The sequence below is a fragment of the Triturus cristatus genome, chromosome 2_2 (assembly GCF_964204655.1).
Source record: "Triturus cristatus chromosome 2_2, aTriCri1.1, whole genome shotgun sequence".
In the NCBI taxonomy this organism is placed as follows: Eukaryota; Metazoa; Chordata; class Amphibia; order Caudata; family Salamandridae; genus Triturus; species Triturus cristatus.
Genome location: NC_140582.1, coordinates 45,036,339 through 45,048,642, shown reverse-complemented (window position 1 = coordinate 45,048,642; position 12,304 = coordinate 45,036,339). Strand labels below are relative to the sequence as shown.

The 12,304-nt window shown below is 43.4% G+C and overlaps 1 long non-coding RNA gene across 1 annotated transcript in view; it reads left to right on the top strand.

Moving 5' to 3' along the window:
* LOC146861808 (uncharacterized) overlaps nt 1-8,672 on the top strand; it is a 145,548-nt gene extending 136,876 nt beyond the window's left edge. The window contains exon 3 of the long non-coding RNA XR_014978342.1: nt 8,517-8,672. This is a non-coding gene — a long non-coding RNA (uncharacterized LOC146861808). The remainder of the gene's footprint in view (nt 1-8,516) is intronic.
* Nucleotides 8,673-12,304: the final 3,632 nt, after the last annotated feature.

Here is a 12,304-nt window from a genome sequence, read left to right as displayed (position 1 = left end):
AGAATATTAATTTTATATTTTGATCTAGGGCAACAAAAGCAAGCCTTGTAAAACTGGACCTGTAGATTTGCGGACATTAACACAGATTGCAAAGCTTGATGAAAAACTGCGTACGAAATGCTTAATTTCATTTGCCACTTTACGGTGTATTTTTCTAAGTCACCTTTCATAAAACTTTTCAATAGATTATATATGATACCGATTCGGTGGGTTTCAGAGCGATCAATTTCTCCTCTAAGATCACTTTTAAAAAAACACCGCAGGCCCACTCCTCTCACGCTGTAAAATATTTCTAATTTGGAGATACTTTGAAAAATTCCTTTTGGGTAAGATCGAAATCTAATCTAAGATGATTGTATGAAATAAGACCCGAAGACAAAAAAAAAAACTCTATAGTTTGTTGAGCCTGGCATTAAACCATGTAGTCATATAAGAGTCTCCAAAGATCTCTGGTAAATTCTTATTTCCCTGAAGGTGCATATAAAATTCAATCTGCCAAAGCCCAACAATCGATGTGCTGAAGTCCAAACCTCAAAGGCAGTTTGAAAATTCTTGAAAACGCACCTTTTTATAGTACCCAAAGTCAAACTGCCGCCATAGACAACCTCAAGCTCCTGTACCAATTAGCAATTGAAAGGTTGAGGGAGGACCTGACACATATCTGCTAGGGTGTTCCTGTAAGAGAACCACGCTGTGTAGTAGGGCGATAGCCCAGTAATATAATTTAAGATTAGGAAAACTCCACCCCGCCGGCTCCTTAGGGAGTGATGAAAATTTTAAAGATCTTCTTGGCCGCGAGTAAGCCCATAGAAATTGGAAATAGATGCCATTGAATTTCTTTAATCACTGATTATAAAATTCTTGTGGGATAGCTTTCATTGAATACAAACTTTTAGGGAAGAATAGCATCTTGATTATATTACATCAACCCAACAGGGATAGATGTAAATTGTTCAGCCTACCCAATGGTTTTTTAGTTTTATCTGCCAGAGGAGATACATATTTTTTCAGTAATATTCTCATGTAAGTTAGCCGTAACACCCAGATACTCTGCACTTTTAACCACTCTAATGTCTGCCAGGGAGCTATACTTGTTGATAATAATTTTAATGTTTTCCTTGTTTAAAGAATACCCTGAAATAATTCCAAAGTTCCAAGCCTCTTCCTCAACTGCTTTAATAGACAGTTCCGGATCAGGGGTAACCAGAGCGATGTCATCGGCATAGGCTAAGACTTTAGTTTCATTCCCTTGCATATAAACAGGGGGGATAATTATATTCCTTTCCAATCTCCTTATAAAGGGGTCAATATACAGCGTGAATAACAGAGGGGAACATGGACAGCCTTGCAGTGTCCCCCTCAAGTTCTTAAATTCCTTTACCCATTAATGTATATGCTGGCAGCTGGGTCAACATACAGTGCTTTAACTGCCTGGATCAAATCTGGCCCTATCCCCTTTCTTTACATGGAAGGCCAAAGAAAATGCCTGGAGACCATATTGAATGCTTTTTCAGCATCAAGCATGATCATGCCATAGAGTCCCCTGACACTTGCCCAATATCAAAAAAGAGAAAAAATCCTTCTAATATGATCTATCATACCTCTCACAGCGGTGAATCTATGTTGCAATTGGGAAACTATCCGGTGGATTACTTCAGATAAGCGACTTTAAGTAAGACTTTTGAATACATTTTCAAGTACCTGTTAATTAAAGTGATTGGCTGGTAGGAACCAAGCTCTTGAATGAGTTTGTTTTTCTTAGGGAAAACTGTAAGCTTAGCCAGGGCCCATGACCTAGGGGAATCGTCCCCTTTCAAAATTTGCTTGAACAAGATTGTGATAGTGTCCTTGAGTTGATCTGAGAATATTTTATAGAATTCATTGGGTATTGAATCTGCACCAGCAGCCTTCCCATCTGGTAAGCTAGACATAGCTAGGAGGATCTCATCCCAGGACAGAGGACTGTCAAGCAGCTCTTGCTCTTGCTCTTCCCTGGTTAGTTGTATCAGCGGGGTAGAATCTAAATATTTAAAAGTTGAATCCTGTATCAGGTGTGCCTCCTTCTCAGGTCCCTCAAAGTATAATTCTTGGTAGTAATTCTGTAAGGAAACCCGAATTTTAGTTGGATCTGATACCAATCCATGTACTGGGACCCTAATTACACAAACTTTATCATGTATACATTTCTGTCTGGTTCTCATTGCTAAGTGGTGTCGGCTTTAATCTAGACCAAACATCCCTAAGCCCATGTGTCCAGCATAAGTTCTCTAAGGATTGGAATACTTGCAGTTTTCTACCTGTGTATCTCTGGCTCATGACTCGGGGTAAATTAATATTCAAATCTCCACACAATGTTATTGGGAAGCACCAATGTGTTAAATCATTGGATAACCAATCAAATACCTCAGGGTCATTGATTATACTGCCGTTGACTGAACATAACGTAAAAGTAGTTCCAAGTGACGACCAACATCCCACAATAACCCATCGTACATGCGGGTCCTCCCATAGTTGATTGAATTGCAGCATATTATGAGCAGCTAAAATCACAACCCACGAGTATGTACCTCTTATGTTGTCCCCCCGATTAGTCTGTAGCCTAAATTAATAAGCCAACCCTTCTGTGCCCTCCTATGTTGGTTTCTTGTAGACAAGCAAAGTCTGCGTATAACAGTTATAGCCCCTGAGAAGCTCTTTGCCTTTCCCTGCATTCGTTAAGCCCACAGATATTCAGCATAGCAATCCACATTTTCCCTGTTCCTTACATCAGAACAGCCATGTTCCCTTCATCTCTAAACAGCAAAAAATAAATTAATCCGCAATCGAGAATCATTCTGCCTTCCCACCCCCCCAACAACCGAGCAATAAGGCAAAGCCTGAATGATGAACACTTGACCAACTACCCCACCACACATTCTACCCATGCAAAAGAAAAGAAAAAAAGTAAATAACTTCCAACTGCCACAGTTTAATTTCTATTTAACTGACACCATTATATCCCATTGTCAAAAATGCCGGTACTTAGGGGTACTTAGCTTCGGTACACTATTACTACATCCCTCCTGATTTAGATCCTTTAAAAATTTCGAATTTCAGAAATGAAGCTACAGTTTGCCCGTTAACAACAATTTTTAGTCTAGCAGGGTTCTGTAGGTAAACCTCAGTGCCAACTTTCTGAAAGGGTGCAAACAATTTCCGAAGGCACCATCTTCGCTCAACAGTGCATGTGCAAAATTGGGTTTGACAAAAAAAAAGATACCCCCTCATGAGATTTCTTAGTATTTGGATGAGCTTGGTCATTAACAAATTGCCTCATCAAAAAATTGCCAAAATACACCAGCATTGCTCTAGGTCTCTCAGCTTTATTCGTTGGGCGCTTCTACAACATTAGGGGGAACCGGTAAAGCCTGTTGAATTTCCAGGTCCCAGTCCCATTTAATTTAATCATGGAATGCGCCTTTTAAAAGATTTACCATGAATAGTCTAGGATCCCAAGAAATCACAAATTATTTCTCCATTGCCGATTCTCTTGATCTTCCAGCTTTGACATGACATTGGACATGAGGGCCCCTTGAGAGGTGCTTTGAGTTTTCAGAGAGCTGACCTCAGTCTCAAGGTTCTCAGTCTGGCCTTCCACCATTGTTACTCAGTCTGCGATCTCTGCTCAATTTTTAGAGGCAACTCTCGCCCAACAGCTTTCATTTTGGGTTTCCTCCTGCATTTCTGTAATAGAATAAAAATGGTGGTGAGGGAGGGTTCCTCAGGCTCACCAGGTAAAGCATAGGGTCCAATATTCAGAGTTCCAACATCATCTTGGTCATGATAATGATGATCTCCGTCGGGATAAGTAAGCTGATTGGCCGAATAGTCTCATTTCAGTTGCCGGCTATTCCTCCTCCTGGTCTCCTTTTTCTTTCTTTGTGAGGCTTTTTTTAATTGTATCAGCAGCAGATCAGCAGTTGAAATACTGCTGTTTATATCAGACACCTCATCATCACTTAAACAAATATTGCCTTGATTAGAAGAATCAGACCTGTCTGTTAGTGAAAAAATGTCTCCCCAGGCATCCCAGGAGAAAAAACCCTCCTTGCTGCCGACCCTCAGAAAGAAGCCTGGAACTGACAGCAGGGGTAATCAAATTTTTAGTGTATATATTCATTTTTTGCCCACCTCCGCTCCCTGAAAAGATTCCTGTGGTATACTGAGTATAGATTCTGTAGTTATTTTAGGACCATCCTGCACCACACTCAAAGGCCCTTGCCTCGGAGAGACTTCCAGTTCCGGGGCGGAAGAAACTCAGGATTTGCCTTTTGAACAAAGCTGTTACAATTATTCCCTGGCAACTTCCAGAGTCCTGCTCAAAGAGTCCGTAATCTCACTACAAACCACATCCTCCGGGCCATCACCTTGAGGGCCCACTACGTGGAAGGGCGCAAACAAACTTGCATTAGAGGGCTGCAAAGACCCACCTTTTAACTGCACCGTGCCATGAGTCATCCGCGGGGATGTTTTCTTCCCCTGGTTTCCCACTTGCCCTTGCTAGGACCCTCTTGGGCTTAGATTTCCTTGGCGAGTTCGGGTAGCACCACAAAAGACATTGCTACAGCGGCCATAACACCAGAGGCCAGAAAACCCACGGCACGCATCTTCGAATTCTTCAACCAATGGCCCTTTATTACCTCAGGGACACAAGCTCTCAAAGACCGTGGTCAGAGAGAATTTGCCTCAAACAAACAGCTAAAGCAGCCACGCAGCGTCAGTAGCAATCCAATGGGATAATTAAATGGCTAAAACCACAACAGCTTCCACTTGAGGAGGAGGGGTGTGGGTCCACCGAAACCAAGCTGCAAAGCTCAGTCCGGGTATAGCTCCGCAATACCGAGGCATGGAAGGAGCGGTGAGCGGAGCGCCAGATTAGTCAGATGCCATCTTCGCTCCCCAGCATCCTGCAAATCAAATGGCATTAAGTAATCTTCTTAGGAAATAAAAGAGATTATCTGCTGAAGTGTTAACATCTTGAAGGAGATCTTGAGAATGTCCACAAAAGAATAACTTTTAAAATCTGCTGTTTAACACACAAATCTCAAAGGACCAAGTTATCTTTCCATGAAGCTTACACCTTACCGGCCAGGTAGTACCATAAGATCTACTGACAAATCTCTCCTTACAGGCCCTCGGATCAGGAAATCCCATTCAGGAGGTTGATCCTTCTCATACCTTGCCCCCTTGTATTGGAACCAGCTACCCACACACATATAGAAATGTACTGATCACCTTGACTTCAGAAAACATCTGAAGACTGAGCTGTTTCTGGTCTAAGTGATCCAACTTTGCCTAAGTCCTATGCTGCACCGAGATACCCCACATGGCGTGGCTTGTGCATGTTATACGTTAAATTAGCATAACATAACATTTCTGTTGAGATCTTCCAGCTCCAACACTGGCCAAAACCTTTCCCCTGTTTTCAGTACAAGATGTAGTATGAAATAAAAGCAAAGATGTTGTTCTGCTGGAGGAAATGGCACAATGGCACCCTTATGAAGGAGGTTTGAAACCCCTTCCAAGGGAGCTGCTTTCTTCCACATGTCCTTTGGTACCGGGGTTGACTGGAAATGTATCATTGAGGGATGTGAATGAGATTCTATTTTGTATCCTTGTTGTACAATGTGCATAACCCATTTGTCTGTGACATAGAGCTTCCATAGAGGAAAACATGGCTGATTCTTCTGACCACCATAAACAATTAACTGTCATTTATGCTGCTGATGGGATTGCTGTTACTGCAACAACTGGCGTCGGGATTTTGCACCTGTGGCAGCTCCCCATCCTTGAGCCCAGCCTCGAAAGGGTTGTTTAAATATAGTGCCTGCGCATAATGCTTCTGAATAAAGGATTTTTCAACATTAAAAGGATGGAAAGATTGGAAGACCTTTTTCTCCTCTGCAGTTTTTTTTAACTAACTCACCCAGTTGAGAGAAACAACATCTGCCCCCTGTGAAAGGCAAACAAAGAATCGGCACCTTCTGCGCTTGCTCCAACTTCCATCATTTAAACCACAAATGGTGATGACCTTCAATTGAATCATCCACAGAAATAGCAGATCACTGGAAATCAAAGGAGACAGCCGATAAAAATTGTGCCAAAACCTCCATATTTGCCATTATCCCACTTCTGTTCCTGCACACATTCATGTATGTGCTGGAAGTCTTTGAGCATTGTCTGTGAGAAATATGCCACATTAGTGGCGGCCCATAGGGCTTAACTGGATGCTGTGTATGACCTTTTGAGCGTAGCCTCTACTTTCTTATCCAATGGATCAGACAATGATGCTTCTTCAGATGCCAAGGAAGAGGGGTTTTCCATACTTGCTGATACTGTATTGATTTTAGGATTTTGAGGAAACTTCTCTTAAAATTAATGTAATGGATATATGTTTGCCAGAAAATGCGGAAAGCTACTTTTATCTATGTCAATAAATTCATATACTGGCATATCCCCTACCTCTGGAGCTTTATGTTTTGCAAAAAACTCCTCATTCCACACCTACTTTTGCTCAAAACCCGTCATAGCCCTGACATTTTGAAACATATTCTGAAAATGTACGCCCTGCACATTTCTCCCCATCTGTGTGGATTCAGGGTCATCCTCGTTGTCCCTTAACACGATTTGCTGGCATTCTGCAGGTTGTGATAAAGCTTAGTCAATGGCGTCAAATATCGGCTGAAGATCAGTCTTAGAGACTGAAATAATCTCCTCAGCAGCTACACCCACCGCTGACGTGCCTCGTTGCTCATCCTTGATTGTAGAATCATCACGCTTAGCAGCAACTTACGGTTTATACCAGGCAACCTAACAAATCATCTTTGTCTAGTGAGAATGAGAGCCAAATTTCCTGTACATAACTTCTTCCCTGTGCACTATCCCGTGGGCACTGTGAGGAAGGGAGACAGGATTCAGCCAAATCCATTCCCTGTACAGCAGTACATACTTGACAGCCCCCGCCCCAGCTGCATCACTTGAACAGGATGCATGTATCGCTGCAGCAATCTCCCAGCCGCCGCTTGGTGTAGAGCCCGCTATAAGTTAAAATGTAAAATGAAGAAAGAGACTAACTTAAATGAAAAATGTCACCTAGATTTCATAAGCCAATCGCTCCTTGTCACCGTCCAGCTGGAGATTTGTAGAGCCATCTTGGAAAGAAGAAAAAAAAGGAAGTGCAGGAGGGTGGAGGGACCTTTAGTACTATTGTATTGAATAGAGTTTGCATTTCCTGAATGAAGGAAGCAGAGAAGAGGGAGGAGACTAGGAGGGTTGGTTCCCTGGTCCTATGGTGGAGATCGGCCCCTCACACACCCAGTCTGGGTGTCATGCCTCATCATAGGGCATGCTCCTTGTCAGGCTGGCACAGCAATGCCTGACGGGCACCCTATGATGGGCTCTTTATCGGCTATCACAAAAAATTAGTTGATGATGCTATATTAATTAATATCCATTTTGCTTCTTTTCTTTTAGATTAGTCTGCATAATTAAGGTACCTCCTTGTTAGGTTTCCCTTGTTGGGTCCAAAATCGGTGATTAACCACAGTGTAGATAGAATATAGAGAATTGGTCCTGAAGAATTGCCACATGATCATTTTGACACACCAGGAAGGAAACATGTTGACCTTAAATCCATAGCCACTGTTGGACATTATCCTGAAGTGGCAGACACTATCTGGTTTTAACTGGAACCAGTGGGCTTGCCTGGTTAAAACTGTTTTTCTTGAGCACTACAGGCTACCCCCTTTCAATACTCTCCTCCACACTTTCAGCACATATGTGCGCATACGCATCTACACCTCTAGGCCCTTTACACTGCACAAAACGGCTTGTGATAAAAAGATCTATGATAAAGAGCCCTTCATAGGGTGCCCAATAAGCATCAGAACGCTGGCCTGATGAGGAGCATGCCCTCTGATGAAGCATGACACCCAACCTTGGGTGTGTGAGGACCCTATTTCCCGAATTGGGAGACACCCGTCTCCACCATTGGACCAGGGAACCAACCCTCCTAGCCTCTTCCCTTTTCCCTGCCTCCTTCATTCAGGAACTGCATACTCTATTAAATACAATTGTTTTGCTGGGGTACGTATTCCGGACCTCTAAACGCCCTCAGTCCCTCCCCCTTTGTTGATACCTTTAGTACTATGTCATATTGTTTGTGTTGACATGGAATAAAGATTAAGTAGATTCTGTTGGACACAGAGGAAGCCTCCTGCAGTAAATAGGAGGACTACATGGGGAGTGACAAGTCTTTCTGTGCCAGTAAGAGTGTAAGGCTTCATTCTGCCTAGTAAGGGTCTAAAGGGCCAAACATCTAAGAAATTAGGCAGCTGGTTTCTAATGTATTTAGCAATCATCATAAAATTTATTAGAAGCTAGAAAAGTTTCCAAAACGTTAATGTCAACATTTTCTTTGTTGTTATGAAAGCTGCTAGGTGGTTCTTATATATGATCCTGTTATATTTTCTTTGCAGACAAGGAGCCAGTGGTGGAAGCTGAATATAATGCAAAACTTCAGAAAAAAATGAAATCAGCACCTATGAGAAGATCTACCAACTCAATATGGACATCATATGCCCTGAAATACCCTAAGCTGTGCCCATTTATTAAACACTGTTCTTTGTGCTGACAACCAGAATTGTTATTATCTTTACTAAGGGTTACATGTGACAATTTAATGGTCCTCTCTTTGTGAGTTTCCTGAAGGAAGGATTTTAATGTTAGTTAGTTTGACAATATAGCATCAATTCAGTTCAACTGATAGAGAAAGAAAAGGTGAGTGTTCTTTGTGAACTGTAGCGCACATTGACATTGCCAATAGGTAAGGCTTGTAACTAAAGTGCTAGGATGTTTCTATTTTTGTAGTTACTCACCCATCAGTCAGTGCATGCAATCATTTACCATCCATGTACTCAGCTACTCATTAGTTTATTAATGCATCTATTCACTTAGAAATTGACTCATCTTGCATTTACCCCCTCCTCCATCTTCTATGGGAAGCAACCTTCTGTAACATGCATCCTTTACTAATACACAAGCCTTTACCAAGCAAGGCAAATATATTTAATATATATCTTGTGAATATATATATATATATATATATTACCTACTGGCGGTCGCCAGTAGGTAGTTATAGTTAGGACCCCTTTTCCATAGGAAAACCTCAACATTCTATTTTGAATAACTTTGGCGCCGGTCGACGAATCCTCGCGAATTTTTCAAAATAGGTGGGGCGCTACGCTCCGCTCCTACCCTGAAAGTCTCGAGGGGATTCGTCAAGCGGGGGCTGAGAAAAAAGGGGGGTCCCAAAACGCGTTTTCCCCATGCATTTTTCCATAGGACCTTTAGACAGGGCTACAGCCCGAACGGCTGAACAGAGTTACTTGAAATTTGGCAGAGAGGTAGTCCCCAGGTCAAGGAAGTGCCTTTTGTAGGTTTGATGTAAATCTGTTCAGTAGATTCTGAGAAAATAGCCTTTAAATCAATATATATATATCTAAGCGCGCTCCGTGCGCGCTGGGTGCGCGCACCTCGCCGTGCGCGAGCGCAATTCTGATTGGTTGTTAGATCTTAGTAAACATTCGAATCGGTGGAAATCAGGAAGCGGCGGCCGCCATTTTGTCTATCGCATAAAGAGGGGGTGATAAACAAAGGGGGAGAACTTGAAAAGGGGGCAGAGTGGGTAGAAATAGACCCAGTAGGCATTGTAAGGGGGTCAAAGTAGGACCTTGTAGGGCAAAAAAAAAGATTAATATTTTGTTAAAAAATATCGCCGAGTGCGCGCACCCAGCGCGCACCCAGCGCGCACCCGGAAAAAAACTTAATAAAACAAATTAAAAAAAAAACGCATTTAAGTGTTTAGATATAAGGTGGCTCTAAAAAGAGCCCTTGTGTTTATTGTTTGTTTTTTGGTACCTACAAGTAAGTACATGGCCCATCTAGCGTAAAGTGGGCGCGCACGCCACGAATGGCGTAAAGTAACTTAGCATTTAAAAAACCGTACAAATTCACTGAAAAAACCATAGGTTTCACACACGTTATAGTTAGGAATTAGCATTTAAAAAACCTTGCAAATTCACTGAAAAAACCATAGGTTTCACACATGTTATAGTTAGCGGAAATTTTACTGATAAAAAACCAATGAAATTCCCCCGTTATAGTTAGTGCAGGCAACTATAACTCACGCGACCGCAATCTTCTGCTGATGACATATGTGTCTTTATGAAAAAAAAATATTTGTAATATATGTATAGCTAAAAATGTATGGAAGAAGACATGGGCAAATAAGTGTTTAAATACAGTATTAGCATCAGCAGAGGATTGCGGTTGCGTGAGTTATAGTTGCCTGCACTAACTATAACGGGGGAATTTCATTGGTTTTTTATCAGTAAAATTTCCGCTAACTATAACATGTGTGAAACCTATGGTTTTTTCAGTGAATATATATATATCTATATATATATATGTATTACCTACTGGCGGTCGCCAGTAGTTAGTTATAGTTAGGGCCTATTATCCATAGGAAAATCGGAACATTCTATTCCCAATAACTTTGGCACCGGTTCACGAATCTTCGCGACATTTTCAAAACTAATGGCCCGTTCTGGTCAGCTCCTATCCTGAAAGTTTGGGGGTGATTCATCAAGCAGGGGCCAAGAAAGAAGGGAGGTCCCAAAACGCATTTTCCCCATGTTATTTCCCATAGGAAAATTTAGACACGACTACAGCCTGAACTGCTGAACGGAATTACAGCAACCTTTGCAAAAAGGTACCCTTGGTTCAGAAAGCACCCCCTTTTTTTTAATGGTGTAAATCCGTTTAGTAGTTCCTGAGAAATTCAAAAAATAGTGGTCAAAAAATCATTCTCCCATAGGAAACTTTAGACACGGTTATAGCAAAAACTGTGAAACGGAATTACACCAAATTTGGCAGAAAGGTACTGCTTGGCTCAGAAAGCAACCTTTTAAAAAATGGTGTATATCCGTTAAGTAGTTTTTGAGAAATTAAGAAATAAAGATAGTGATATCCAGAGGCACGGGGGTTCCGCGCACCCTCCCGATCACAAGCTTCATGCTAATTATCAGTCAACACTCCAAACCAGGAGGTGTTGGCAGCCATCTTGTGCCTGGTAGAACCGAGGTACAAGAACCGAGGCAGAAGAAAAGAGAAAAACAAACACGCAAAACACGAAAAGGGGGCAGGGTAGAAACACCCTGACCCCCTAGGCCTGCTTTTTTTTTTTAAATCGCGGGATGCGCGGAGGATGTGTGGAGAATCCCCCACCACTGCCCCGGGGACTGCGTGGCTTTGCTCAAAGACTTGTGGGGGGCACGCGGCTCCCCACAACCCCAGGAACTGCCACCCCCGGGGCTTTGATTTTTAACATTGGGGGGCATCCAAGTCCCCCAAGCCCCGGGGACCACCACCCCTGGGGCTTGTAAAATAAATGAGTTGTGGGGCTCAAAGGCCCCCCCAAGCCCCAGGGACAGCCACCCCCCAGGGCTTTTGTAAAATATTGGCGGGGGCACATGGCATCCCCGCAGCCCCAGGGACCGCCTCCCCGGGGGCTTGTTCAGAAAAAAAATAAACTATCTGTGTGGTGGGGCTCAAAACCCCCCACACCCCCGGGGACCGCCACCTTCCCGGGGCTCCAAATATGCAAATTTGGGGGTCCATTACGGACCCCAAGCCCCGGGGACCACCACCTCCACGGGGGTTTAACAATGTTGGGAGGGAGGCCGCGTGACCCCCCTCCTGGAGCCCTGTGATGGCCCTGGAGACCGCCACCCCCCAGGGCCGGCTTCTGCAGTGTCCTGGGGTGCCCACTCCTGGGACACTGCTGTTTGCTATGGCAGGGCGGGAGCCTTGCAGCTCTCGCCTTGCCATAGCAAACTGTGCTTTGGTTTTTGGAAGCGAGAGCAGAGAAAGAGGAATTAATTCACCAACTTAAAAAGCGCCACTGGGTGTGTTGCACACATGTCACCTCAGGCCCTGCCCCCTTCCTTCATCACTTTGCAAACGCGCCCCCTGGTGAATTGTTAAGTTGGGGAATTAATTCCCCTTGAATACTGAGGGTCCCTGGAGGCCAACTAGCCTACCAGGTACCTCCAGTATGCGCCAGGGAGCTGCGTTGCAGGGAGGTGTTCAGAGGCCATGCCCTTTTTACACCTCTCTGCAACGCACCTCAGTGGCGCTTACTGGAGGTACATAGTGGGCTACATGCACCCTAGGGACCCTCAGGATTCAAGGGGACGTTTACACA